The 12,006-nt window shown below is 39.4% G+C and overlaps 1 long non-coding RNA gene across 1 annotated transcript in view; it reads right to left on the reverse strand.

Annotated features, from left to right (window-relative positions):
• Positions 1-8,914: 8,914 nt before the first annotated feature.
• The window catches only part of Gm20740 (predicted gene, 20740), a 65,212-nt gene continuing 62,120 nt past the window's right edge, over positions 8,915-12,006 (reverse strand). The window contains exons 3-6 of the long non-coding RNA NR_045279.1: positions 11,468-11,528; positions 10,490-10,542; positions 9,301-9,347; positions 8,915-9,163 (exon numbers count right to left, since the gene is read on the reverse strand). This is a non-coding gene — a long non-coding RNA (predicted gene, 20740). The remainder of the gene's footprint in view (positions 9,164-9,300; positions 9,348-10,489; positions 10,543-11,467; positions 11,529-12,006) is intronic.

Below are 12,006 nucleotides of genomic sequence, written 5' to 3' on the forward strand. Positions count from 1 at the left end.
CTGATTTGTCAGGGAAATTTTAAAATAGTCCATCCTACTTTGTTTTACCCAAGAATACTAATGGACCACTACACTCAGTTGATAATGTTGCTCTTTAAAGACAGATCATCTTCAGAAGATACCTATCTAGCTATGAGTACTCAGCATATTAACAGTCACTGTTGCATGTATTGATTCTCAAGAAAAAAATATTTCGTCTCTGACTGATACACAAGATATTATTTCATGCCCTGATGGACTGTTTCAAGAGATGGTTCTCTAATACCAGTGCTGGAAATCTAAGTAAATATAATAGTCCAAAACTGTATCCCAGAGACAATTTATGAGTGGTTGAATAGGAAAATAATTCAACAAAGAGATGAAAACTGATAAGCAAAGCCTCCAAATATCACATAAAGATACCATCTTTGGAAAGAACTAGTTAAGATAGAGTGGTGTGTGTGTGTGTGTGTGTGTGTGTGTGTGTGTGTGTGTGTGTGTGTGAAAGTTCCTATTCTCTTCTTGAGATGTTCTGTATGAATGCACTCCTCACACCTTCTTGGAACACAAAAGAAAAAGACTTGAAAATCTCTTTGTGGGTCAACCAACAAATATCCACTGACAATCTAATTACTATGCTGTAATCCATGAAAAGAAAGACACAAAGAAGTTCCCATGACTGATTCTGACTGGCTTGCTTCTAACCCAGTTGAGAAATCCAAATGTAACCCAACCAAAAGCTACTCAAACAACATAGGAATAGCAACAAGTTTATCAAAACATATTCAGAGCACAGACAAGAGGTAAAAGGCCCCTTAATGAATTGCTATATTGTATGTGCTGTCAAGGAGGTGAAGCAATTTTTATTTGATGAATTTGAATAGTTGGTATTTGGTTGCAATAAAGACTAAGTAATGATAACTGAGAGATGATTCACAGGATGAAGAGCTCTTTTGACCCATGAGATTTGGGTTGCCAGTGTTTTATATCTACTTCCTGCCTTGGATACCCTGGCTCACTGTCTCAAGGTTTCAGCTTCCCAAGAGCATTTTCTTATCCTTTTCCCTCATGCTTCTCATTCTGGACTAACACAGAGGTTCCTGCCTCAGAGCATCCCAAACATGACTCTATCTCAGGGCATTTGTCTATGCATCATTGTGTAGGTAGTTACTTGCTTATCTGTTTCCCTCTATGTTACCTACTTTAAATTTGAAAAGAAAAAAAAATACTTGTGCATGGCTATGTTTTCAGGACAGGGGACATCATGAGATGTTTGTCTCTTATTGGCTGATGTCCATTGGATGAGTGCCCAGGCTGTTATCCATGTTTTGGGATGTGTCAATTATGAGTGTAGGTATATAAGGCATCAAAGTAGCGATGTTTAGCATGAGGGCTGGCAAACTTCTGTAAAGATCAGACAATAAACAGTTTGGGGCTTACAGATCAAGACTCAATGGTTGTAACACTTATATCATTACTCAAATACTATATATATGAACTATTATATATATTACAATATAATTATAATTATATAATATATATTTCATCATAGAACAAAATTATCCATCTGAATATATATATATACACACACACACATCAAGAGAAAGTGGCCTAGAGCACTCCCATTGTAAACTATCACTTTATTCCAGGGTAATCTGGGGTAGGGGGAATGTTTGTTTACTTCCCGCTTATATTGGATTTCTTCAGAGAAACAGAACCAATAAAAAATAGATGATGATGGTAATCTAAATTATAGTGATGATAGAAGATAGATAGATAGATAGATAGACTCCTCCCCACAGTTACCTAGAAACATCAAGATAACAAGGCCCACTGTAAGTGGGGCTGCTTGGTTCCACCTTGCTCTCAAGATCTTTAAGCTTTCTTACTCTCTAGCCTTTCTTCTCTCTCTTCTCTCTCTCTCTCTCTCTCTCTCTCTCTCTCTCTCTCTCTCTCTCTCTCCTCATGGCCATGGTCAGCCTCTCTCCCTCTCTTTCTACCTTCTCTCCTTTCTCCCTGCCTTTCTACAATAAAGCTCTAAAACCATAGACTGTGTCTGATCATGAAGGCCCGCTGTGATTGAACAATGGGATAGGCTTTCTCCTAAGGAGCCATGTCTAACCTCCTGCCAGGAGGCCTTCCTACTTTGCAGCCAGGGACCAGACTAAGGACTCTCACCTGCGTGGGAACCACCCAGCGCCCCCTCTCCTTCTGCCTTCTCTTCCTTTATCTCTGGGACTGAGTGCTGCCCAAGGGCCCCTATTCTGTTCTCACTTTCTCCACTGTATTCAGCTGTGGGATGCCAGAGACTGAAAACCTGGTACCTGGTGCTGCCCCTTGTCTACCACCCACTGTGTGGGGTCAGTGGCCTAACACAACCAGATGCCCACCCAGGGCCACATGGAAAGTGTCTGGCAATCCTCCCGCATCTACCCACCCAGAACACAGGAACTCTGGTGGGACTCGGATTCTCTCCCCCTCCTCTCTTTCCCACGCACCTACAGCCCCACAGATAGATAGATAGATAGATAGATAGATAGATAGATAGATAGATAGTAGAAATGTACATAGATACATAAAATATACCTTAAATCATAAATGTATAAGCTGAATGGCTTTTTGGAATACAATGTAATATTTAAAATGCTTAGAAAATGCTACTCCCTGTGAAGTGCATTTATGTCTTTTCATTTTGTACGTGAGTGATGTTCATACATCATACATATACATGTTCACATATATGTGAGCATGACCAAGATTGAAGGCTCCTATGTCTATATATGGTGTGCATGTGTAAGCCAGAAATTGGCACCAGATGTCTTCATCAATTTCTCTCAGTTGTACATATTTGAGACAAGATCTCTCACACTAATGCAGAGCTCACTAATTTGTACAATCTACTTAAGCCAGCTTATAATGGGAGTCCTGTCTCCACCTCCTGACTGCTGGGATTATATGTGGGACACTGCACATACCCAGCATTTATGGGTGGATGAGCTGGGGAATCTATATTTAGTACCTCACATTTACATGGGAACCACTTGACCCACTGAGCCATCTCCCTAGCCCTAGAACCTCTAGTATATTCTTTTTCCCGTATGCAATAAGAACCCTTTGTGAAACAAAAAGTCTTGCATTGATTGAAATATAGCAGACAGTCAGAGTCTCTCCTGCCTGTTCTACAGTGTGAATGGAGAATCTCAGACAAAACCAGCTGCTCCATGGGTCACTCTGGAAAATTCCAAATTGGAGCTTTTTGAAAAAGGAGACATTACCTCAGAACTTCCACATGTGTTCTTATGGAGATTCTGTTTATGTGAATGGATATTTTTACCAGATATTGAAGAAATGCTAATGCTGAATTCTAGTACAGTGGAGGAATTTCAGCTAGCCATTGGCTTATGATATTATGAGAAACAGAGTCTAGTCAGACAAATGCTTCACAAGGAATGGTGGCTAAAATAAGTGATTGGTTTTCTTGGAAATGAAGATAAAGAACAGATTACTGCCATTATCCTTTTCCTGTAAATAACTTTGAAAAAATAGAATGAAAGTCTTAAATGGGGACCTTATATTCAACTGACCATTAGAGGATAGGGAATCCTACTCTTTTTGTTGAGCCAATGGATAGATGATTGGATGGATGGATGGGTGGACTGATCAGGTTCAGGACCTTTTTTATTTCTATATAAAATAGAATAAGTGAAAAGAGCCTCAGGTTTCTTGAAGACAAATAAAAAAAATAATAATAATAAATGAGTAAATACAGGAGAAGTATGAAAGGACAAAATTTATTGAAATAAAATTACAGGAACAACAGCACAAAAATAACTAAAGGAGATGCAAGTTCTTCTCCCATGGAGAAAATAGTAAGTTTCCTTCTCATGCTTCCACTGATCAAGACACAAAGATCCTGGACGATGGTGCCACAGATAAAGGCACTTAACACCAGAACTACAACCAGAGTCTGGTCCTCAGAATCAAGGGACAAAGAAATACCTTCTGCAAGTTGTCTTTTCACCTCTTCCCATGTGGGAAACATGCATGCTAGAAAGAAAGAAAGAAAGAAAGAAAGAAAGAAAGAAAGAAAGAAAGAAAGAAAGAAGGAAGGAAGGAAGGAAGGAAGGAAGGAAGGAAAGAAAGAAAGAAAGAAAGAAAGAAAGAAAGAAAGAAAGAAAGAAAGAAAGAAAGAGGGAGGGAGGGGGATGGAGGGAGGGAGGGAGGGAGAGAGAGAGGGAGGGAGGGAGGAAAAAGGAGGGAGGGAGGGAGGGAGGGAGGGAGGGAGGGAGGGAGGGAGGAAGAAAAGGAAAAAGAAAGAGAGAAAGAAGGAAAGAAAGAAAGAGAGAGAGAGGGAGGGAGGGAGAGAGGGAGGAAGGGAGGAAGGGAGGGAGGAAGGAAAGGAGAGAAAGAAAGAGAAAGAGAGAAAGAGAGAAAGAAAGAGAGAAAGAGAGAGAGAGAAAGAAAGAAAGAAAGAAAGAAAGGAAGGAAGGAAGGAAGGAAGGAAGGAAGGAAGGAAGGAAGGAAGGAAAGGAAGGAAGGAAGGAAGGAAGGAAGGAAGGAAGGAAGGAAAGGAAGGAAGGAAGGAAGGAAGGAAGGAAGGAAGGAAGGAAGGAAGGAAGGAAGGAAGGAAGGGAAGGAAGGAAGGAAGGAAGGAAGGAAGGAAGGAAGGAAGGAAGGAAGGAAGGAAGGAAGGAAGGGAGAGACAGAGAGGGAGGTAGTGGGGAGAGAAGGAGGCAGGGATGGGTTTAGGGATGGAACAAGGAAGGGACAAAAGAGGCAAAAGTTTTCCCAAATAGTTATTAGAAAAGTTTTTAGTATTATTTTCTAACAAATAAAATTTTATTGTATACTAATCTCTTGCCCCATTTCTTTGTAAAAACATATTTAAACAGTATTTTAAATCAATGAGCATATACTTGGTTTTTATTATCATAATTTAATAAAAATTTTTCTTTATGGATTCCTACTATGACCACATTGTCTATATAAATTTTATATGATTTTTTCTAGTGTAAACACTATTTAATATCACATGGAATACTAATCCTTAGAATTTTGTGAAAATATTCATTACATTCCACAGAATGGAACTATTTGAAGGCAGGTCTCCCTTCTACTAATAAGGGACCCATGTTCCATGAACTCCTTTGGGGGTCATTTGTTTTCCTTACAGAGATACAAAAAGCTCTTGAAAGAGCTGTTTACAAAAATCAGAGCTATTTTTGTGCCATCTTTCATTTTTAAACTCCAAACACACCTCCACTTTTTATTCTATGAAGACTGAGACATCATACTTCTTCAAGTTTGTCAGTTAGGTAATTCACTCCCCGCATTTTCATCTCATATGTGTTTGACACTGGTGGGTTGAGGTGGTGGTGGGTGGAACGATAGGGGAGTACCCTCTCAGAGGCAGAGGCAGGGGGTAGAGAACTCAGACGGGGGGGGGGGGACCAAGACAGTGGGCAACTTTTAGAGTGTAAAAAATTAAATTTATTTAATTAAAAAAAAGTTTCAAAGGAATCTGGCTAGATTCTAGGATAACCCATCCACTGCACAGAGAATATGTTCTTGGAAAGCCACATCTTCAATTTTGCTACGGTTTTGAACTATTCTTTTTCTGAGTGTCAATTCCTCAGATGCTCAGGGAGAAGACAAAGAGATAAGCCAGGGGCTCCCTAGGGGCCACTCCTGATATAATGAACTCTCACAAACCGTCCCCAGTAGACTGCACAAGCAGGGATGCCTTCTCCCCGGAAGGATGATTCTCCAGTCTCACTTTCCTGGAACAACTGATGGGTGTGGTAATCGAATCCACAGACAGAGACTTTATGTGGCTAATATCCCAAGGCTTTCTAAGTGCAGTAATAAACAGAGCACATCTTGATGACACAGAAATTACAAGGCAAAGACCATAATCATAACTCACGCCTGCTTCTGTGCACCGCGGACAAGAGAAGTTTCCACTCCTAAGACTCAGAGGAGGAAAACATGTAAGGCCATCAGTTGCTGCCACATATATTTTACTTCGTGAAACTTTCTCTCTTTTTTTTTTTTTTTTTTTTTTTGCCACCCACAAAAGTGAAACCCAGTCATCTGCAGAATCGGCCCCTGTGTCTAGAAATAAATAAAGCAGTGGTTAATTAAGTGCTGCACACCATGGCTGTTCCACACCAGAAAGCACACTCCTCTCCAGCAGATCACTTTGGTTACAATAACAAACATGCTGTGATTAGAAAGGAATTCCGAACATATCATATTTGGGAAATATGTCCCAGACTTTGGAAATTTCAAGGAAACTTGGTAATCGTGTTAGCTACCCTCATAGCCCCATCTCCCATCTCACCATTCCCATCCCCCGAAATGATTCCTGAGAAATTTTTTTTATCTAACTTCTACTGACTCCAGCATGAGACATGAAACTTTACTATTTACTTTATGAGTCATTCCACAAAGTTCTCTGCAACAACCTCAATGATTAGAATAGACTATGCCACCGCAGTCCTACCGGAGAAAGGCAGGGAGCATTTGTCTAGACTGTGCCACTACCCTTAGGGATGTTCAGTCAGCCTCCCTTAGCACCTGTATCTTTATTTTTTTTTCTAACAAGAACACTAAACACACAGTTTCTTCCTAAACTCTGTATGGTTATTAATCTCAAACATAAATATTAAGTCTTAACCTTTATATAAAACCATCACTTTAAGAAAGTTATTAATCCTCTGGCCTTGGCCATAGAGAACAACGACCATCGGCACAGGTGATAGGTGATAAGAATTGACCATGATGGGCAGGGGAGATGGCACAGTAGAAAAAGTATTTGTTGCACAAACTTGACCTGTATTCAGCTGCTTAGAAACCATGAAAGATGGAAGGCATAAAATACTCAAGGTTGTTCTGTGACCTCCACATGCATATATCCTCACAAGGAACATATACATGTAAACAAATTAATAAGTATTTTAAAAACGAGTAACTATGACTACTTTTATAGTCATTGCTATGTCATCCGAATGAATAAAAAAATAAAAGCAGTAAAAGGAATTTAAATTATTGGAGAGAAATTTAGAAAGCTTATGAGGAAAGTGAGAACTTCACAGAAATTCATTTGTGATAATCCCACAATTGCACACATTGTTGTAATTTACAGCATGGTAGGAGTATTACAAAGGAAAGTCTGGGCAGTCATGGTTGAAACACTGTGCCATTCTGAAGACTGAAATAGAGAAAAGTAATCAATTTTTGTTTTCGGGAACTACTTGGCTTTGAATGGTCCATGAAAACCCACACAGTAAATTCTGAGGCAAAGGCAGTGCACCAGGGCAGTGAGCCAGAAGTCTGGGGCTGCCTCAACTACAAAACCATCACACAACACGTAATTGTGGCCACGTGTCTGAATCAGTCAGAGATGTAGCCTCTTCATCCATCCAGTGGGTAGGAACATTCACCCTTGACTTCCTGACTACAGCCAGAGATCACAGAGCAAGAGGCATTTGGAATACAGGCAAGCCAGTTCTAGTTGCCACATGATGAGTCTGGTGTTAAGAGCCTAGGCATTCTATGACCTGAATGTGTCCTTCCCGAGCACTCCATAACTTAATTCCAAAAGCTATGTGCAGAAGTCCAACCACTCTAAATTTTGCAATCCATGGAAATGCAGAATTAATGTTCTTCCCCTGCTGATTGTCCTCAGCTGGCCTCCCCAACACCTACAGCCCTCCATATGACATTCGCTAATTCTTAGCTAATATCTTTTATGAGGTGACCCTCACTCATCTCCTCAGATTCATCTTTCACATCTCCTACTTTAAAGGCTATCGTCTGGTTGACTTCATGTCTCCTTGAATACTTATGTTTCCTGTGGTTGATGCTGTTCCCTAGCCTGGCTGGCTTTGACTCCTATACAAGTCTGCCTTCTTCCCTTTCTTAACTCCTCAGACCAAAAAAAAAAAAAGAATGTTAGGCTAAATCTCCAGGCTGTGTAATCCCAAAGCACAGTATCCCACTGTCCCCAGTCTCCTGCATGGCTGGTAATTAAATCATCATTTTATACTCCAAACCAGAAGAATATTTATGAGGGCAAATGCAGGTATGCCACTTTAACTTCAGATAGGCTCAGTGCTTAGCAGTATGACTTCCAAAAATCAACGTCCAATAAATATCAGTGGGTTATCCATTAAAGAGAGAGATTATCACTCATTGATATTCTAGACAATGGCCCTTCCCCTTTGTTCTGTCTCTTCACATCTTCCTTCCTACATTCTCATTGTTTCTAGAGTACATCACTATTGAGAAGAAACTGTACTTTTCATCTCTTCCTTTTAATTTTTTTACAATTTAATTTAATATATTATACATTAATGGTATCATTATGACATTTTCATATATTTATTAAATTTGGTTGTTATTTATATCTACCCATTACTGAACTCCCTGGTGCTCCTGTTTCCAACTGGCCCATCCCTTCTCAATATGGCCTCCTTTGTGCCCTCTTGTCACATGTCTTCCAATACCCTTTCCTTTACCCTACTTGAGATTTCTTCCTCCTCTCTCAGAATGCCCTTTCTAATTTCATGACATGGACACAAATGCACTCATAAACACATGGTTTTAAATGTAGGAGATGCAGTATGCATACATGATAGAATTGCATTTAGCCATAAAGAAAACTAAAACTGAGTCTAGGAAGATGACTCAGCATCTAAGAACACTTGCTGCTTTTCCGTGAGAGTGGAGTTCAGTTCCTAGCTGAATTCACCCGTGCTGAATGCTCACAATCACCTGTAACCCCAGACCTAAGGGATTTAGTACCATTTTCTGGCCTCTGTGGACCTCTGAATGCATGCCACAAAGACCCAGACACACACACACACACATATGCATGAGTAAAAATAAATCTAAATGTGTTTTTTAAAAAGAAAACATGAACAATAAGGAGTATAGAAGCAGAAATTATTATATTAAGGAAAATTAATCTGATGCATCTCTTCCTTCAACAATAACTCAAATATCACTCTCTACAGGAAGGTCTTCAGTTGAAATGTCAGGAAACAAGGCGTCTCTTCTACCTTGAAACTTGTGTATGTGCCTGACGCAGCGATGACTGTATTGGTTTATTTACATGCCCCAACCTTTAGACCTGCGGACAGGAATCCATTCATCTTGGTTTGCCATCCCCGAGAAGCGTCTGAAAGATGGTGACAATATTAATGGGTATTGAATAAATGCTAATCAACCTCTTTTTATTTTCCATATAAAATCACAAAGTATCTATACAGGTGAAGAACTCTTACTGACCCAGAGAAAGAACTCAGCACACTTTACCCTCTGTGATGCAGTCACTCAGCAAATCTGTAAGGAGTTTGTTCTTCCTGGGTGAAAGGAGTTTAGTGAGACAAAAGCTATTCTGTAATAACTATTAACTAATTAGCTTATTATTTGCCTACAATGCTTTTTCTATGTGTTTCTCTTCCTAAGCATAATCACCATTGCTCTTAAAAGCCTTGTGGGAATAAATGTTTATTTAATTTTGCCAAGACAAATTGAAATACAATAAAGGTATTCCATAATGAGTTTTAAATTGTCTAAACTAAAATTAGAGAAAACCACCACATTAACAGAATTTTAGTGTCTTTTTTTTGATAATTCATTGTGCCATCAGGCAAAAGCACCTGTGTATTTAAATAAATTTCTGGTCATTCAGAGTTAATTGGGAAATCACTTGTAGGATGGAAAGAGAATCTGGTGAGCCCCCAGTTGCAAGTCTGATTCTTCTTAAGGGTGGGGCTGTGCTTCCACTCCTCTGCCCAGGCTGCTCCTGCAGACTCATCACACCTCCCTCCTATTTTTGCATCCCATAATTAATCACCCTAAGACTGTGAGCGAGCTAGAAAATAATGTAATGTTGAATGGGAAAACTCATCACTCTCTTCAGAGCAATCAAAGCCACAGTGTGAGGGATTGGGTTGCACAGGAATGGATTTCAGATTAGTCACAATCTTTCTTGGATTACTCAAATTCATATTACAGGTTAAAGTTTCAAAGGAAAAGAGCAAAGTTTTAGAAACTATACCTAAAGTTCTCTCACCGAAAGAGCTCATAATTAAGTCGCTTTATCAAAAACCAGGCCTATTTGGGTCACTGATTTGAAACACAGGAGGCAGGGGTTGGGCAATGTAATCACAACTGGAACCTAACGGCACCACGCAGTGTCTAAAATCTTTTCAGCCAGTTACCAGCTGAGAGAAGCAGAGACTTCATTTCTCTTAACTTCAAGATATACATTTGTTAAAGACAGAAAGCCAGAACAGTTGCCAGGCCAAGGCACTGAGCAGACTAATTTATATTTGGATACAATGGTGCTTGCCACACAATATCTGTTGACATTAGTCTCCAATGTGTTTTAAAATCACTCCCTTCTCAATTCTAGGTCATTGTAAGATACTCCATATTGAGAAATATTTTGAAAAGCTCTATCAAGTATAGGGTGGTAAACAACTCCTCCAACCCTCACCCCAACATGCATGTAATTCACTCAGGACTTCCCAAGCTTCATGCTCTTCTCATCTGTAAAAGGAGACAAATATGGTAGATTCTCCAAAGGATTGTATAAAGACTCCCTAAAGTACTCCACAGAAAGTATTTCATACTGATTTATATAGAAGTATAAAGTAATGTTAGCTGAACTGATGCTGAAACATTTTATTGTAATAATTTGGGGGTTCACAACAATTACATTCACCTCTGACATTTCATATACATATATTATCCATTATGATTACTCTCACCTCCATTGTCTCTTAGTTATCCCCCTCTCTTCAGTTTTAGCCCAGTCTGATCTTTCCTTAAAAATCACTACAGTCAGGCATTTTTATTTTGTGACTCATTAATTTTAGACATATCTATCTGTGTGACCATGACTTAAAAACTATTCACTGAAGAATTATGAGCTTCTCAGTGACCATACAACTGAACACAGTGACCATCTCATCCATCGGTAGTCACCAGTTCATTTGGGAGATATAGGGCTCTATGAGTTCCTCTCTGCTCCCTGATTAACCATTGAAGCCCTCTGGTTTTTACAGATCTAGGGAAGACAGGTATATCTGCTGTGAGATTGTGATTGCATGGCTGTGTCAGGCTCTAAAGACAGCAGCACGTCTTAGCCCACGCCACATCTTCTACCTTTCATTCTGTCTGCCCCCCAACCCCCGCCCTTCTACAATGTTTCCTGAACTTCAGAGGAAAGTAGTATGTCATGTTTAGGACTGAACCTTTATGAGCCACTTCTCTCAGCATCTTGAAGAAGATATGATTCTCTGAATTAACCAGTATTCATGTCAAAGAGAGGATTCTCTGATTAAAACTGGGAGTAATATTTTTAATATCTATAACCATTGTTATTTAGAGAGCAATTTTATATTAAGGCAATTTATGTAAACAACAGTAGCAAGTTCCTTCCTAGGCCTATGGGAGTTTTGACAGGGCTTACATTGCTAGGCATAGATTCCCTCCTGTGGAGTGGGCTTCAAATCCAATCACTTCCCATGTTCCTGGATTGAAGAATCAATATTGTGAAAATGATCCTCCTGCCAAAAGGAATCTACAGATGCAATGCAATCATAATCAAAAGTCCAGGGTTATTAAAACTTATACAGAATCACGAATGACCAATGAGAGCCAAAGTAACCCTGAATTAACAGAAGCCTGCTGGCAATGTCGCATTTCTGATTTCAAGTTATACTATGAAGCTATAGTAACAAAAGCAGAGTGGTACTGTCCCAAAAACACCATGAGGAAGAATGGAATAAATAAAAGAGCTGTCCTAGACAAGAGTCCATGCAACTATAACTACCTGATTTTTGAAAAAGATGCCATAGATAAACATTGTCTATTTAACAAATGGTACTGGGAAAATTAGACATCAACATTAGAAAGATGAAACTGGAGCCTCATCTATCATCCTTCATAAAACTTAAGTCCAAATGGATCAAAACTAATAACATCAAAGAGGAAGAAGTAGAGGATATG

This window comes from Mus musculus, chromosome 15 (assembly GCF_000001635.26).
Source record: "Mus musculus strain C57BL/6J chromosome 15, GRCm38.p6 C57BL/6J".
NCBI classification, from domain to species: Eukaryota; Metazoa; Chordata; class Mammalia; order Rodentia; family Muridae; genus Mus; species Mus musculus.